The following is a 17,500-nucleotide window of genomic DNA, read 5'->3' on the forward strand; positions in this document are numbered from 1 at the left end:
ACTTAAACTACTGAAACGAATAAGGAGACATATTGAAGTACTTTGGATGAAGTTTAAAGATTGGATTAAGGATGGAAGAAGCCAAACAGAAGGCGCAGAAATTATCAGTATAACTAAAGTCAATAACTACACGGGAATGGGCCACAAGACATGAGCTGGAGTTTGAGACATGGCTTGGACTTGAGGTTATGGACTGTATTTCAAGACTAGTACTGTTCTTTATTACTGCAGGACTTGTTAGAAACACATGAAGCCGGTCAAAAAAACACACTTGTGTGTAAAGCAAACACTGACACAAAGGTGTGTGCATGGACACACCTTCAAATGCACACACCCAAGCACACACCCACACACAGACGAATGCACACACACACACACACACACACACACACACACACACACACACACACACACACACACACACACACACACACACACACACACACACACACACACACACACACACACACACACACACACACACACAAAGAAATGCATAATGCATGAAATGCAACTGATTCCAAGGCTGATGCCAATGCTCCTGCCATATAATTAGCAATTACATTTCTAAACTTTGAAGTTTGGAGAAACACAAACAATACACTGAATGCAAGATCAAGGTTTGCAGTTCAAATTGCTTGACATTACCTCATCTTAACTATTGTTCTCCAGGTTAACACCCAGACAATTATCAGCATGAATTAATGACCATACACACAATAAAGAGTTGAATGGGACCATTAACAGTGGGATCTTCTTAGATCTCGTTAGGGGCCAGCCAATGACAGACAAGGACAGCTGACCTGAGAAGTTGGACTGCTGGATTGGACTTAAGAGAGAGGCAGAGAGGAAGAGAAGGACAGCAGCTGGCGCGGTTGGGACCAAGTCCTGCTATCTGAACACATTTCTAACATACATGCACTCATTTAGCACTCAGCATCGGGAGCTGTGGCATGAGAGATGGAAGTATGTGTGTTGTGTTGTATTGGTGGTGGACATCGGGTTGTTAAAACATATGCACGCAAATGGATGCAAGCGCACACACACCAAAACACATGCACACACACCAAAACACATGCATGCACACACACACACACACACACACACACACACACACACACACACACACACACACACACACACACACACACACACACACACACACACACACACACACACACACACAGACCAAGTTCAATACAGCTATAATCAAATAGTAAATAAACTAAATTATAAATAAACCATGTTAAATCCTTAAGCTATTGAGTCGACGGTTGCTTTGGAAAGAAGGGACACTTTTAAGAGTTGAGCTTGATAGAAGAATACTGTATACAATTAAACTGTGTGTACAGTAAAATAAGATTTGATTCTATATATTGCTATTGCAAGCATTGAACCCCGCCCCCCCTTCTCTTCCGCTGCCCTTTTCCTCCTCTTCTGCTACTGTCATATGTGTGTGTGTGTGTGTGTGTGTGTGTGTGTGTGTGTGTGTGTGTGTGTGTGTGTGTGTGTATCAAAGTGACCGGGACAAGTTTCTTTCTGCGTAGTCCAATTCATAGCATTGATCAATGTCCTACAAAGCAGAGGGAACAAAGCAGAGAGAGAGAGAGAGAGCGGAGACAGAGAAACCTAGAGAGAGAGAGAGAGGAAGGGAGAGGGGGGGGGGGGAGTTACGGGAACATTCAGACATTCGGAAAGAAAGAGAGATAGTTAGATAAACAGAGACGGAGAGACAAAGAGAGAGAGAGAGAGAGAGAGAGAGAGAGAGAGAGAGAGAGAGAGAGAGAGAGAGAGAGAGAGAGAGAGGGAGAGAGATCAAGGAGAAGAGAGAGACGGAGAGACGGAGACAAAGCGGTGGAATGACAGAGATAGCCAGTGAGGGGGGAGAGAGAGAAAGCGAGGGGGAGAGTGCGAGGGGGAGATAGTGATCAACAACAGAAGTAGGAAAAAAAGAAAAAAGGGGGGGGGTTGGAGGGTGGAGGGCGTGAGTCAGCAAATATTGAAGGTCAACGGCATCAAGAGAAAGCCTTTTGTCTGACGGAGAATCCTCCCTCCGCCTTCCCCCCTGCTCTGGTTCTCTTACTCCGCAACGACGGGCCGCACTCACCTCCTGGAGGTCTGGGGAAGATAAGGGGGAGACGCGCGGCTCTCATCCCAGGGACCTCACTCCTCCCGGGGGGCTGGGGGTCGTCGTCGTCTTGGTACCCCGAGTGGCCCTGGCCTGGAGACACGGAGACACAGGTGGAACACATTGACTCACTGCAGATGAGATCAGACATTCATTTCTGTTGCAGTCATTGGGAAGTTAAATTGAACCCGAGGGGTCGCTCTAATGGGGGTCTCGGGGGGGCAATACCGCCCCCTTTTGGAGGGACACATACATAGCCCTTGAAGAAGGAATACATAATATATATAACACACACACACACACACAGACACACACACACAAAGACAAAATGGTGGAGGATTCTCAGATCTGCATCACTTGAGACGGTTTCCTTCCTCCTGACTTTATTTCACTTTCTCACCTTTCCTGCCTTCCCCTCAGTATCTCCCCCTCCTTCTCCCCCTCCTCCTCCTCCCCCTCCCCCCCCCCTCCTTCTCCCCCTCCTCCCCCTCCCCCTCCTCCTCCTCCCCCCCCCCCCTCCCTTTCCCCCTCCTCCCCCCCCCCCCGGCTCCCCTGGGTGCAAAACTAACAGCTGGGGAGGTAATCCATGCCTTCATCACAGCCGGGTAAGCGCTGTGGTATGGGGGGGGCTATTGATTCTGCAGACCCCCCCCCAAGCCTTCACTCCCTCCCTCCCTCCCTCCCTCCCTCCCTCCCTCCCTCCCTCCCTCCCTCCCTCCCCCTCCCCCTCCCCCTCCCCCTCCCCCTCCCCATCCCTCAGTATGCAGGGATACTCCGCTTTCGGAAGGACCTCGAAAGTGTCTCGTATTGGGCCGGTTATAGAGATGCTGAGGGTACTGTCCGTCCAGAGCCCCGGCTCTTGTCACTCATGTTATCCTGATCCCCCTGTCACACCGTCAGCCCCCTTCTCAACACGCATGCCTGTGGTGGTGGCAGAGGAAAAAGAGCTTCTTTGAGCAATCCTTTGGAAGATAACCCCGTCTGTCTGGGTTCGATTCCCTCTGATGGATGTGGTTTCAAAAAAGACAAGAGAATAATTTCCCTGATTTGCATTTCTCCAAAGCGATTGACAGCGACCTTTTGAAGCAGCGGGTTTCAAAAGTTTTGAAACCTTTGGAATGAGCTGGTATATGAGCCATGGTGCTGAGGAAGAATGTGGGGTGGATATAGACTGGGGATGGAACCCAGAACTTATCAGTTTTGAGTCCAACACCTCAAACACCATCAGCCTATTCTTCCCCTTTCTACATGCATTAAAAGTGGGTTTAATCAAAACAACATGTTTTGCATCCAATGCAAAACATTCTATAAGCTTAACCTTGTCCCAAGTACTGCACCTGTTCCAAATAATAATTTATTCAGAATAATTCAATATTATTTTCCTAATGGAGCAGAGGGCGATATGGGGAGTCAGAGAAGGGGTGGGGTGGGGTGGTGGCCAGGGTTATGATGACGTCAGAGACCCCCCTCTCCTTCCCCCCGCCCACCCCTGAAAAGAGATTTCCTCAGAGGACAGATGGTCAAAGCCCATCTCCGGGGGGCGAGGGGCTACTGGGGGGGACGTCGGGGGGGGACGTCGGGGGCTTCAGGCTCATTAAGGAGCTGCCCTGTCCGCCTCGTCTCCGCCTTCTAAGTGGTCCCCTCTGAGAGGAGGGCATCAGCCAGACCCACCAGAGAGGAGGGTTTGAGGGTGTGTGAGGGGCATGTGGTGGGGGGGAGGGAGGAGAGAGGAGAGGAGACAAGGAGCAAAAGATAATGAGAGGAGAGGGCTTAAAGGGATCACAATCATTTCACAGTTTGGCTTCCCAGGCCTAATTTGATTTAATATTTGACCGGAAAATGTGTATTTGTACCATTTTTCTTTTCCATCACTTTGAGTTGGGGAACTTGGGGCTAGTTCTGATGAAAACCGCACACACACACACACACACACACACACATGCATGCACACACACGCAAACAATCCACACACACACGCACACACAAGAGTACATGCACATACACACAGACGTAGCCGCCCACACACAGTCTGTTACATTATTCCCAAACACATTATACAGTCATGACTCATGGTGCATATGCCCCCCCTCCAGGACAGGACGCACACACACACACACACACACACACACACACACACACACACACACACACACACACACACACACACACACACACACACAATAATGCTGACACCTTGACTCAGGGTGTCACTCCCATTGAACTGCACAAGAACTCCCAGTGAGGTGCTACATAACTTCAAACTAATTCAAGGTTATATAACAAAAAATAATAATGATATACAACCACGCTCTTTACCTCTCAACTGCTAGAAGGCTCCGCCGGGCAGCCCCGTGGGGCCGGCTGTCTGAGGAACCAGCGCATTATTAATTCACTTCTATGATGACAGGCTGCGTCTCCCCCCGTCCTGCCCACAGGTGTCGGCCTTCTTTATCACAACGGATTCTGTGGGCATATTTAAGGTGAAGACCGGGAACGGGGACAGTGTTGCCAGATTGGGACATATTTACCACCCAATCTGGCAACACTGGCTGCATCTCGCCCAATCTGGCAACACTAGACGGGGATAAGGCAGTGGCGTGGTTGCTTCCTTTTCCGACACTAAACACAGAAACAGTCCACAGAGGGGGGGGGGCAAGCAAGTGCAAACTCTCTGTTCATATATTAAAAATCCCATGCACGCACACACACGCAGGAAGTTTATTATAGCATCCCTCAACCTCAAAGGAACACACACACACACACTCGACTGGAAAATGCAACTTTCTGCTTTTTGCTAACGATAAAGCCATCGCCTCACGCTCCCCTCGCTGAAGGCCCCACTGCTATGCAGTGATAATTCTTCCGAGGAGAGATGGCTACTTTGTCACTGTAATGTCCGCCCTCCTGTGAGGCCTGGTCCCCATTCCAGCTGGGGCTTCATTTTGTTCGCACAAGATACATAAAACATGATTTGCTGCCTCAATTTCTGACTTTAATGCAAAGGGGATTTGGTGGCAGTCGACATCAGAGGCGAGAAAAGCAGACTAAAGCAGTGATCAAATGAATGTCCTCCCTCTCTGATCCGTTGAGACAGAGATACAGGGAGAGAGAGAGAGAGAGAGAGAGAGAGAGAGAGAGAGAGAGAGAGAGAGAGAGAGAGAGAGAGAGAGAGAGAGAGAGAGAGAGAGAGAGAGAGAGAGAGCGAGAGAGAGAGAGAGAGAGAGAGAGAGAGAGAGAGAGAGAGAGAGAGAGAGAGTTCTCTGATCCTTGGAATGACTGCATTTTTGCGGGAGAGCGCAACAGAGAGGATAAAAAGAGAGAGAGAGAGAAAGAGATTGAGAGAAACACAGGAAACAGATAAATGACATGGCTTATCAATGACCTCTAGACCTAAAACTGTAGAAAGAAAGAAAGAAAATTCGATTAATGGAGGGTCATCTTAAAGGCAACGACAGTTAGATCCATTTTCTGCACACATTCAGGGCAACCACCCTGGCATGGTTGGTGAACACAGCTCTGCTAAGCATGACCAGCATTGGTTGCAGTACAAGCTGCGGCCACAGGAGGGAAGGATTGGGGCTAGTGTAAGTTCATACGCCGTTTGATGATTTTGGAATGACTCGATAGTGACGTTTCCATGATAAACAACATAAATAAAACGGTAACTGTGCTTTAGAAAAATACATTTCTTGCCAAAACAAGCTCATGATAATGACCTCATCACACACTGCGCTGTATTCTTCCCAGGAATGAAATCTATAATCGATAGACTCCCGTCTAACTCTCTAACTCCCTGTTCCCCCTAGGCCTATATTATATATATATATATATATATATATATATATATATATATATATAAAACATGTCTTTAGCCATCACAGTCTGTGTCCGGATGAAACGAGACGAGATTTCATCACAGGGCAGAGGATAACAGTGCTAGTAGTGGTGGGGGGTCAAATGTCTCTTCTAGTGATCTTTGAGAGAGAGGTTTTCAGATGCTGAGACAGTATACTGTTGACCCCTTATAGGAAGGATTCACTGGAGGTCATTTTCTAGTGTGTTTTTTTGCAGTCAAGCATCATGTATACGCTTTTATTCAATATTGTGCATTTGAGTCATTTCATGAATGAGCAGGTATCTTGCTCAAGGATGACTACGGGTCAACCCAGAACCTTTTAGCCGGAACCTCCTAACTTAATCTGGCCTTGTTCTGCATATTCGAGCTAGAAGGCAGTTTCCGGTTGGTAGCAGAGGGAAGGAACAAGTGATGGGGATCGAAAAAAAAACGACAATATTCCTATTGAGAACACAAAAAACACTGTCCTCAAGCTTTCGCTCTCTATTTCGCTCTCTATCGCTCTCTATTTGGGGGAACAGGGGAACTGTTTAATTCCAAACGTCGACCTTCCTCTCTATCTCCACCTGCCTGTGGCTTGGTTCGCCTCAGGAATGTGAGGATATCTGAGAGCAGCTCCAGGGTGGCATTTTTATCAGCCAAACCCTCCTGGAATAGATTTCTACTTTTCTCTCAAACAACTTTCTAGAGTGAGTCGACCTCACCGTCTTTCTTGAAATTTACTTCAAACTTTTCTCACCGCAAACACCTGTGGCAGGTGGATGACCTATTCTACCCACCTATCTTGATGAAACTACACCCACCAAAATAAAAGTCCCTGGAACCGCTTTCCACTGTCAATCAAAACGAGAGGTCTAATATTGATCGATGTAGTTCTGCTTTCTATTTTACTCACCTCGGAGAGCTTTGAAGCATAGTACTAAGGAACTATATTAGCCTAGCTACATTCGTTGGCTAATCTAGATCTAAAAGCAGAGGCCCACACTTCTGTCTTAATATGGATGGAACGATGGCTGGATGGATGGATGGATGGATGGATGGATGGATGGATGGATGGATGGATGGATGGATGGATGGATGGATGGATGGATGGATGGATGGATGGATGGATGGATGGATGGATGGATAGATAAGATAGATAGATAACATATGTATAAGAGCACCTTCAAACAGCAAACTGAAACTTGAAACCAACAACCTAGCTTGTTGTTGCTTTGGATTCTTCCACACACGCCTGAGTGTACCTTTCTCCCATTGCATGGACAAAAACACTCTCTGTGTTGATCGGGCAAGGTGAGCCTCAGGCGGTAACAAAATAACGGTGTGTGTGTGTGTGTGTGTGTGTGTGTGCCTTATGGCCCTGTAACCATGAATCAACTCAACCCATACACTGGCTACTCAGTGTGGTCCCTGGCCCTGGCCCACGACCACTCACTCCCCGCAGTGCAGGTCGTGTTTGTATAACTCTACAGATTTAAACTTTTGCCGGCAGGAATAGGCGTGATTAATATGATTGTGCTCCTCTAAATGACAAATAAACACAAAGGTTGCAGTTTTTCCGCTGCGCGCCAGAGGGACCAGCATTGGGCCGAGGAACACCAGCGCGGTGACACGGCCGAGAGTGTGTGGCGGTGAGGCTTATGTGTGTGTGGGTCATCCCGCCTTCCAGGAGACACGATGGACAACGGTGCTGCCTTCACGGTAAACTATGGGCTGTGTAACAACCCAATCTCCCCCCCCCCCCACCCGCTTCCATCCATCCGTCTATGTCTGTCTGTCTGTCTGTCTCTCTGTCTGCCAAGATGTCTTGCTGCACTTGCTTTACCTGCACGTGTACCAGCATCCTGCGTGTGGATGTGTGTGTGTGTGTGTGTGTGTGTGTGTGTGTGTGTGTGTGTGTGTGTGTGTGTGTGTGTGTGTGTGTGTGTGTGTGTGTGTGTGTGTGTATGTGTGTGTGTGTGTGTGTGTGTGTGTCTGTGGCAGAGAGTAAGGGCGTTAGAATGGAAGGAATTAGAATAATTATGCAAATCCAGTCCTTGAGAAAACTAGGATACGAGGCGTGTAAGTTCTTCACACAAACTGGATGGAACATTATGTAAGTTTGTGGCACACCGTCTCTGTGTGAGTGTGTGTGTGTGTGTGTGTGTGTGTGTGTGTGTGTGTGTGTGTGTGTGTGTGTGTGTGTGTGTGTGTGTGTGTGTGTGTGTGTGTATAGGTGTTTTTCTGTGTGTGCTTGTGTCTGTTTATGTGTGCTTTTGTGTCTGTTTCTGTTATGCGAGTGTGTGTCTGTCTATGTGTAAACTTTTGAGCATGCATGCGTGTGTATGTGGGTTTTTTCCTGCATCCATTTGTCTCCGAGACAAACTCCTCCCCAGCTCCGCTGACTGGTGAGAAAAATCCCCCTCTTTCAGAGATTGAGCACACGTATACACACACACAAACACACACACACACACACACACATATACACACACAGCACAGTTCACGGTACCTATATTTGCATGTCTGTCAGCCTTTTGTGTAAAATGTTACTGTGTGTGTGTGTGTGTGTGTGTGTGTGTGTGTGCGCGCGCGTGCGTGTGTGTGTGTGCTTGCATGTGTGTGTGTGTGTGTGTGTGTGTGTGTGTGTGTGTGTGTGTGTGTGTGCGTTTGATGGAGCTGATAGTGACTGTCATGGATGCTGAGCTGGGCTGGCTGCAGGAGTACTAACTCAACAGCTGGGATCAAACTATAAATAGACTTCATCTCCTGGACCTCCGCCCCAGATACTCCATCCATATGATTCCTCTTTCTGCTGCCGCTCTGCAAGCTTCTGATCTGCTGGGCCGTTCCCCTCTTGTTCCACGCCGTGCTCCGACCTACACCCCCTCTGGCTGTTGAGCGGAGAGCCGTCCACAAAGGCTCGAGGCGTCACCTTGGGTAGTAGGACCGAAACGAACAGGCAGCTTGACCAAAATCACAGTTTTATCGCAGGTCCTTCAAGGTTTCCATTATGTGCTATAATTAAACTATAAATACATTTATGAATATGAACTGTAGGAATGCAGATATTAATAAAGATATATTCCACTCGTCTTTCCGAGTCCTTTCTGAGCTACTCTACACTCAGTCTGTGTTCTTTAGAACCATAGTCCTGCAGCGCTTAGAGTTTGTATAGCGACTCCACTATTGATTGTGTGCTTTGATTGTGCGCAGCCTCACTTGTAAGCCGCTCCGGAGAGAAGCGTCTGCTAAATGGCTGAATGTAAATGTGTCTGATAAGGTCAAACCTCATCTAGATCAAGGGAATCATTTTAAAGCGGCCTTCTTATCAGACAGACGGGAAGCCGAACTTCAAACGCACAGAGAAGAAGGAGAAAACAAGGACTCGTCTGAGATATAAAATGGCAATTAGGCCAATGGCAATGTTGACATTTTACAGTGGAAGCGTAGGGATGAGAGGCCCGTTTGGGAGACGCCAAGCCATGCTGGGAGTATGAGAGAGGGGAAGGGGGGGGGGGGGGGGGGGGCGGGGGGTTACGTAAGAGGAGCTAATCCCTATCTGGCACTGCATATGTGTGAGAGAGAGAGAGAGAGAGAGAGAGAGAGAGAGAGAGAGAGAGAGAGAGAGAGAGAGAGAGAGAGAGAGAGAGAGAGAGAGAGACACACACAATCACAAAGTATAACACGTCGCTTGATCACCCATCTGCCCCATATACCCGACCCCCTCCATTCATTCAACCCAAACATTTTTATCCCTCCACCCATACATTTATCCCTCCACCAACTAATTATTCCACCCATCCATCATCCAATTATTCATTAATCTCTCATCCATCGACCCATTTATCCAACTTTTTGATACCTGAGGATGAAAACAGTACGGTAGCCTCCCTTCCAAAAGGCTCCAGATTCTTTACAGCACACATCCGTTGCCAACCTCTGTCATAACTCATATTCCCTATTCATTTTCTAAATGTTCAAACAAAAATCCTGCCAATTCAGGGTGATTACGCTCTAAACTCTCCAGTCTGACACTGCAGACGGAGAGACAGCCACGTTGAAACAAATCCCATCAAAGCGCGGAGGATCCTTGGCCTGATCATTACCGCCCCCCCGCTGAGAGGGGGCAGACGAACAGTTACGTAATTCGCAGCTTCCACCGCAGAGATGCCAGCAGAACACAGATAGGCTGGGCCGTCAACAACAACCTCCGACTTGTGAAGAATCTCCTTTATGTGATGTAAGTGGAGTCAAGAGGCGACAGCGGAAATAGTGAGAAGATACTCTCTTTTGGCCGCACGCATGCTATGCTCCAGATGCTCAGGAAACACGCCAACGATGGGTGCCAGGGATAGAGGATATAGTGTTGAACCAGAGTGTCCTCAGAAGATTGTATAATGTTTGGTAGTAGAACCATATTATTTCTTCTCAGATCATTTTCTTTCATCAGATATTGTAGTAATTTACAGATGTAGTATGCGGTCAAATTCACACATGTGCACAGACACACATCACAACACACATCACGGAGAGACACACACACACACACACACACACACACACACACACACACACACACACACACACACACACACACACACACACACACACACACACACACACACACAACCCTCCTCGGTCAGTAGTTGTGCTAGAGGACCCCCTAGGCACGGCTGGGCTATTTCCCCAGACTTGACCCCCTTAAATCCCCTTCAACCGCACCCGACCCATCACCCCTCAAGGCTTTACCCCTTCTTAACATACCCCCACTCTCTTTCATTTTTAGACGCCCTCTCAGGCTAACAGAAGCGGTTCCATTCTGTTAGCCTGCTTTTAACTTTAGACAGGGGAGAACGATAAGATAAAATAATTGCTTCATCCAAGATGGGAAAAGGTACCATCATTTACACCACAGTAACTATGGGTAAATGAGTCAAGCCGACCAAAGTGAGTTGGTCTCAAACTCTGACAATTCAACTAGGGCTGCTCGATTATGGGAAAAATCATAATCACGATTATTTTGGTCATCATTGAAATCACGATTATTCAAACGATTCTTTTTGAGTTTGAAAACATGTTTTATTTATTCAGCATCTCTCCCAAAAAAAACTTTGTAACTGCATGAGAACTTTTAAATTTCGCCTTAAAGAAATACACAAAATGGTCAAAACGAAAATGTTCCATTCTAAAAGAATATGCAGATAGGTATCCAGCTGTTCTGCCCTTTCTGTAAATATTAAAAAGCATTAAAAATTATCGCCCAGCCCTAATTTCTACCTATCAACAATAAAGAGATTTCCAATAATTTAAAACCAACATGTAAAGGCCAAGAATGATACAGAGATATATATTCTGAATGTATTGTGGTTGTTTTGCATTGAGCAATGCTGAGTGAACATGATCTATTCAATAAAACACAACAAACTCAGCTGTGTTTTGGGGAAATAAAATACATCATCAACATCCTCCACAAATGAACCAAGAAATGCCAATGTTATTTTCTTTCTTTTAGCAAGTATTGTCTGTGCAGCAAACAGATGTCAGAAGCGGCTTGTCTGCACAGTGATTCTGATTCCCATTGTTCTCCGAAACCTTGGATTACTTACGAGTCACAGAGCCATCCTGTTTTGCTTCGCTCTGCGGTGTACACCCTTATGGGGGATTCGTTCAACCATCATATTTCTCTCCTAAATCACTCCTTAGCTGTCAATCTGACTTTTACTGAACACAGTTTTTTTTTTAAGTATATTACTATGTGTTTATTTGATTGTTAAGGATTAGGATGATGTGTCCCAAGGGAACAGGACTTCCTTGTCAGTCAAAGAAATAGACGTAATGGAAAAAAACCCAACCATTCCTGGATGAATGCTTGGCAGATCCTTCAGACAGAACACAAGGTTACTGTTTTCAAAGAGCTACCTCCGTCACCCCCAACCACAACCCCACCACCACCACAACGCCCCTAAAGCCCCGCTCAGACACCTCGCTCCAATACACTTTGACCTACTTCTGTCCAGCGTCTAGTCTGGGCAAGGGGCCCGCACCCCCACCACCACCCCCACCACCACCCCCACCACCACCACCACCACCACCACCACCACCACCACCACCCCCACCACCACCACCACCACCACCACCACCACCACCACCACCACCACCACCACCACCACCACCCATAAGCAGAAGAGAAGCCAACCAAGCAGCATTTTATTAAGAGAAATATGTCTGCTTTATGATTCGTCCAGCTTGGCCTTTGACCTTCACATGAAGGTTGAGAAGGAATGAGCGATCAAATATGGCTGACAGTGATACTGGGGCTCACCATGAGATGCAGTGATTTACAATTCAATACAATACATAAACACACATGATATTATGCATGGGTTGTGACCCTTCAGACACACACACACACACACACACACACACACACACACACACACACACACACACACACACACACACACACACACACACACACACACACACACACACACACACACACACACACACCTTTGACAAGCACACACACACCTAAATATAAATCCCTCGACAATCCCACTTCTTCTCCCAGAATCCTCCCATTCAGCAGAGGGCTACAATCCACCATAACCAATTCTGCTTTGAGTGTTAGCGAGCCGACACAGAGAAACCGACAGACACTGAGAGCAGACAACAACATCTGTGCACGGCCTCCACTCTAACCAGGCACTGTTAATTCGTTACAGGAAAAAAAATACTTTCCAAAGATGGCTGACCTCTGCTTCACACGGGAAGAAAGACTGCTTTCCAAAGAAGACGATCTCGGCCTTACACAGGAAGAGAGAAAGCAGACACGCTTTGACAAGCGTGCACACACACTGAAAAGTGTGCGTCACACAAACACACACACACACGGTTAAATCCTACATGCACACAAACACACACATACACACATACACACACACACCAGTGTCATCCGCACTTCAAAACTTGTTAATATGCTTGATGTTTTTCTCCTCAGCAGGGGGGGGGGGGTAACCAAGTTCATTGCTGGGAAAGAATCCCAGAAATCCGAAATCCCCCAAGGAATTCTAGTGGGAACATCAGGGCCCAACATGTGTTTGACATGTGAATGATTTTGTCGATTATTTATGTGTGTAGATAACTAGAGAGAGAGAAAGAAAGACAGAAAGAAAGACAGAAAGAAAGAAAGAAAGAAAGAAAGAAAGAAAGAAAGAAAGAAAGAAAGAAAGAAAGAAAGAAAGAAAGAACGAACGAAAGAACGAAAGAACGAAAGAAAGAAAGAAAGAAAGAAAGAAAGAAAGAAAGATCGAAAGAAAGAAAGAAAGAAAGAAAGAAAGAAAGAAATACGGAGAGGAAGGCTACAGAAAAAGTTAATGGGGTGTTGGGGTAACAACAACATCTGTCCACCATTTCAAAAACAAAAAGCTGGGTCCTCCATTGTCTTGGTTTTCATTCCTACTTCCCCGTCAACAGAGATCCCACGGCCGGAGGCACGCACAGGGAGTCCAACCGTGGGACGTCGTCACCTCACCGTCCAGGCTGCCCAAACACAGCTCTATCTCATGGTCAAAGCTTGACCATCACACCCCCCACCACCATCCCCACCCCCATCCTCGTGGTTTAATGAGACAGGGCCCCCAGTACCAAGCCGTGGCAGTCAGCTGACGAACCAGACAAGAGGGGGTGGGGGGGCCCGGAGGCTGCACTCTGCTAGGGGTCATCTGGCAGCAATATCCTACACAAGGTCTAGGGCCTGGCTCGGACGGCACCGGGTTCACACACACACACACACACACACACACACACACACACACACACACACACACACACACACACACACACACACACACACACACACACACAGGCAGATCCACACACAAAATATAAACTCACATACAAACACACATGCAGACACAAAACAGACCCACATACACACACATGTCAAGACACACTTTTGAACGCAAACACACACACACACACACACACACACACACACACACACACACACACACACACACACACACACACACACACACACACACAAACCAGTCAAGATGGTGTGGACAAATCTAATTCATAAATCAGTCCATGTCCAAACTGTTTCGTTGTTTTGAAACAAACTCATTCTGTGTTACATGCCCAGAGCAAGCTAAGATCCGTGGGAAATTATACTTTTCAGTGAGCTTCTAACTGTCAAAACGTGTATTTGACGGGCAGCTCTACAAGCAGCTAACCTTTCAATGATAAAACAAAAACCCCCCCAAAAAAATATAGTTCTCACTGGATTAATGTGGAACTTTGCATCAATGGCACAAATCAAACTTATTTTCGACGGCTTCATCATTCTGAAGACAGTGTTTTCTGTTACCATAGGAATGCAACAATAAATGTTTTCATGTCTGCTTTCATTCCAACCAGCTGGCCAGAGGCGACACTAAACTCCCTGAGCTTCGGAATGGCGTTCACTCTTTCCATTAATATTGAGTTAAAAAGTTGTCGAAACAAATTGGATTTTTTTTAACTACAAATAAAAAAGATGTTGTCTGAGTATTGGACTGCTAACATTGCGTCCCAGGGGGTTTTCAGCCTCTGCGCTGTCAGCCCTGCCCGCTAGAAGCCTCCCTCTGGGAGACCTGCTGGGGTGGAGGGCCGTCGAATACCTTCAAAACATCCATCCGCCGGACAGCCAATGAGCCTACTGACTGGGCCTAATGCTGCCCTCATCCATCAACACCGAGATCCTGTGTGTGTGTGTGTGTGTGTGTGTGTGTGTGTGTGTGTGTGTGTGTGTGTGTGTGTGTGTGTGTGTGTGTGTGTGTGTGTGTGTGTGTGTGTGTGTGTGTGTGTGTGTGTGTATACATGCGCACATGGTATGTGTGTGAGTTACAGTTGCATGTGAATGTGGGTGTGTACTTGCGCGTGCAAAGGTGCGTGCGTGAGTGTGTGTATGTATATGTGTGTTGTATGCTGTCTCAGCACTTACTCCCCACTGACCCTCATACGTCAGCAACAGTCAGGTGACACAAGAGGACACTGTCTCTGAGAGTGCGAGAGAGATGGGGGAGAGAGAGAGAGAGAGAGAGAGAGAGAGAGAGAGAGAGAGAGAGAGAGAGAGAGAGAGAGAGAGAGAGAGAGTAATAGAGACGGCCTCACAGCTTCCACCCCGAAAAGATGGATGGGTGCATTAAAAAGGGCCGAACCGTTAAATCGTACACGCACAGACACACACACACACATACACACACGCACACACATACTACCCTGTTTTACCATACTGCAGTCAGAATAACTTTATGGCTTACACTATTTCATTTCAGCAAAGAAATGGGTGAAAACTGCATGTTGTTACAGTATCATAAAAGCATGGAACTAAGGAATATATTATAGATTAAAGAGATGAAAAATACATACGTCTGTATAATCGTTTGTCATATCAAAATCCAATAACATTTTTGTTATACCGCAAGCAATAATAAGGATTTTGTTGTGATTTGTGTGTCATCCATTTTTTTCCCTGTGTTTTACAATGAGAATCTGAGAAAAAAAAGAATCTGTGGTAGAAACACCCATCCTCATGATTGACATGCTGATGATGCCGGGAAAGGAAATGGTCATCACTTACACTTTAAGGAGTAGTATGGTAGTACCAGACCCATAATGGCATCCATGCCGGCTCCCTGCCCGCTAATGTCCATTATACACTTGAATCGGTTTACAACACATTGATTCTGACTCCCGTTACGAGCCTGCAGTGAAAAGCTTTTATGTCCCAATCTGGGCCTTCCCTCACTGCTATCCGCTTTCAACAATGATCCAATTCAGCCGCGGTCCATTTACAGTGAGAAACACTCCAGTTCACCTCAACTGCCTCTGTTGTTCTGGCCCCTTGACGGGGTTGTTTTTCCCAACGCAGTTCTGAGTTAACCAACCCCCCCCCACCCCCCCAGAAATAGGTTTCTGGATGGACAAAACTATCTTCCTTGACATCCCTATGACTGCTAAAAATAGATTGCAGGTACTTGAAGGCTTAAAGGAGAGTAGGCCTGCCAGTTCAACTAGGTTTTAAAGACTGTGGTTGGAGCGAGGTAGGCCCTGTGGTCCAGGGAGAGCTAATGAGAGGCTAAGGGCTAAGCTAACAGTAACGTGGTGGTGCTCTGTCATTTCAGAGAGGTTGTGTGCACTCTAGTCACACCTTGGAGTACAGAGAGAGCAGCACATTTGATCCTGAGGTGGTTTAACTTTAACAGGCCGCGTACGTGAAACCATGCTGGAAACCTTAAAATCCCTATGGGTAAATAAATGGGAATTACATACGAGTATCCATCAGAAAAATTATTGCAGGCCTTCCAATTTTTTTTTTTTTGCATAAATACATTTTACACTTAAAACTGTTGAACTATAAAACCACAAATTATATATCATGCACCATCATTCATTTTCCCATAGGTAATTGATTACTTTGGCAGCACACAAGGGGCTGAGATGTACATCAGAAGGTCTATTCATCACATGCAAGCTGTAGCCCAGCTCACAGTCAACAAACATCGATTTGTTTCCAGGCAGGGAACCAAGACAGCAAAAACTATGGGTGAACCTAGTTCACTTTTTACTTTTATATATATAGCCTGACTGGACGGCAAGTCTTAAATTTGACTTTGACGAATGCTGGGAAAATGTAGTTAGTAAACAACAGACTCCTTCTGTGCAGTAAAATTAGTGTTCATCATTGTAAGTACTGTGTAACCAGAATGTTTGACCTCTCACACTGAAGCATTATACCCTGTTTTGATATCAATATCGTGTTGAAAGAACAGGCAAATAACGTTTTGATGAGCGCACACTATCTATACTGAAGGGACCACAACAGCTGGCCTCAAAGAATAAATCAATTTCAAGTCTGCAGTTGGCAATAACAAAAGTTTCAGGAAAATATTGCTAGCTTTCTCTTGTGTATTTATGCCCCTTTTTTAATAAATAATTCCTTTGCCACAAATATGCTTTTTAATACAATCAAGTATTTTGCCAAATGCAAATGCATATGGGAAATCAATGCTCCGTATGTTATGGTTGACATATGTCCTCCTGTCCAATGAAAAAAAGGGGCGGGAGGCACCTTGAGGGAAGCAGTTGTAGGGGATAGTAGGGCTGGGCCACCATCTACCACTGCAGGGGCTACACCCCTTGGCTGAATGTCTAACTGCAGTAATTGTGAAGATAATGGTGAAAATTATGGCCCACACCCCGGACCTAATTGTTAGTTCAAGAAAGGGTAGCCAAAGTGCAGAGTTGACCTGCGTTAGAGTGATGTAAATGTTTCATGACACATTGTTTTCTGTTTTTTTGTACAAATGAAACATAATCGAGACAGTAGTTACCCCTCTTGTCTACTCTATCTGACCTCAGAGCAGTTCCGTGACCAATATTGTGATTTGATGTTTTTCTAAATTTAGCCTTGCCCTGAAAATAATCCTTGTGAAAAAAAAACTCTGATGCATAATTAAACTTGGATCCTCTCAGAGAACATCCAAACA

At 46.1% G+C, this 17,500-nt stretch overlaps 1 protein-coding gene across 2 annotated transcripts in view; it reads right to left on the bottom strand.

Annotated features, from left to right (window-relative positions):
* lzts2a (leucine zipper, putative tumor suppressor 2a) overlaps window positions 1-17,500 on the bottom strand; it is a 47,358-nt gene that overhangs the window by 24,227 nt on the left and 5,631 nt on the right. Inside the window, exons 1-2 of one of the 2 annotated variants that reach the window (XM_030378682.1) lie at window positions 4,445-4,568; window positions 2,108-2,221 (exon numbers count right to left, since the gene is read on the bottom strand). The gene's annotated coding sequence lies outside the window, so the exon portion shown is untranslated. Of the gene's footprint in view, window positions 1-2,107; window positions 2,222-4,444; window positions 4,569-17,500 lie in introns of those variants that run through there. The other variant, XM_030378681.1, reaches the window with a different exon arrangement.

The sequence above is a fragment of the Gadus morhua genome, chromosome 15, assembly GCF_902167405.1.
Source record: "Gadus morhua chromosome 15, gadMor3.0, whole genome shotgun sequence".
Taxonomy (NCBI): Eukaryota; Metazoa; Chordata; class Actinopteri; order Gadiformes; family Gadidae; genus Gadus; species Gadus morhua.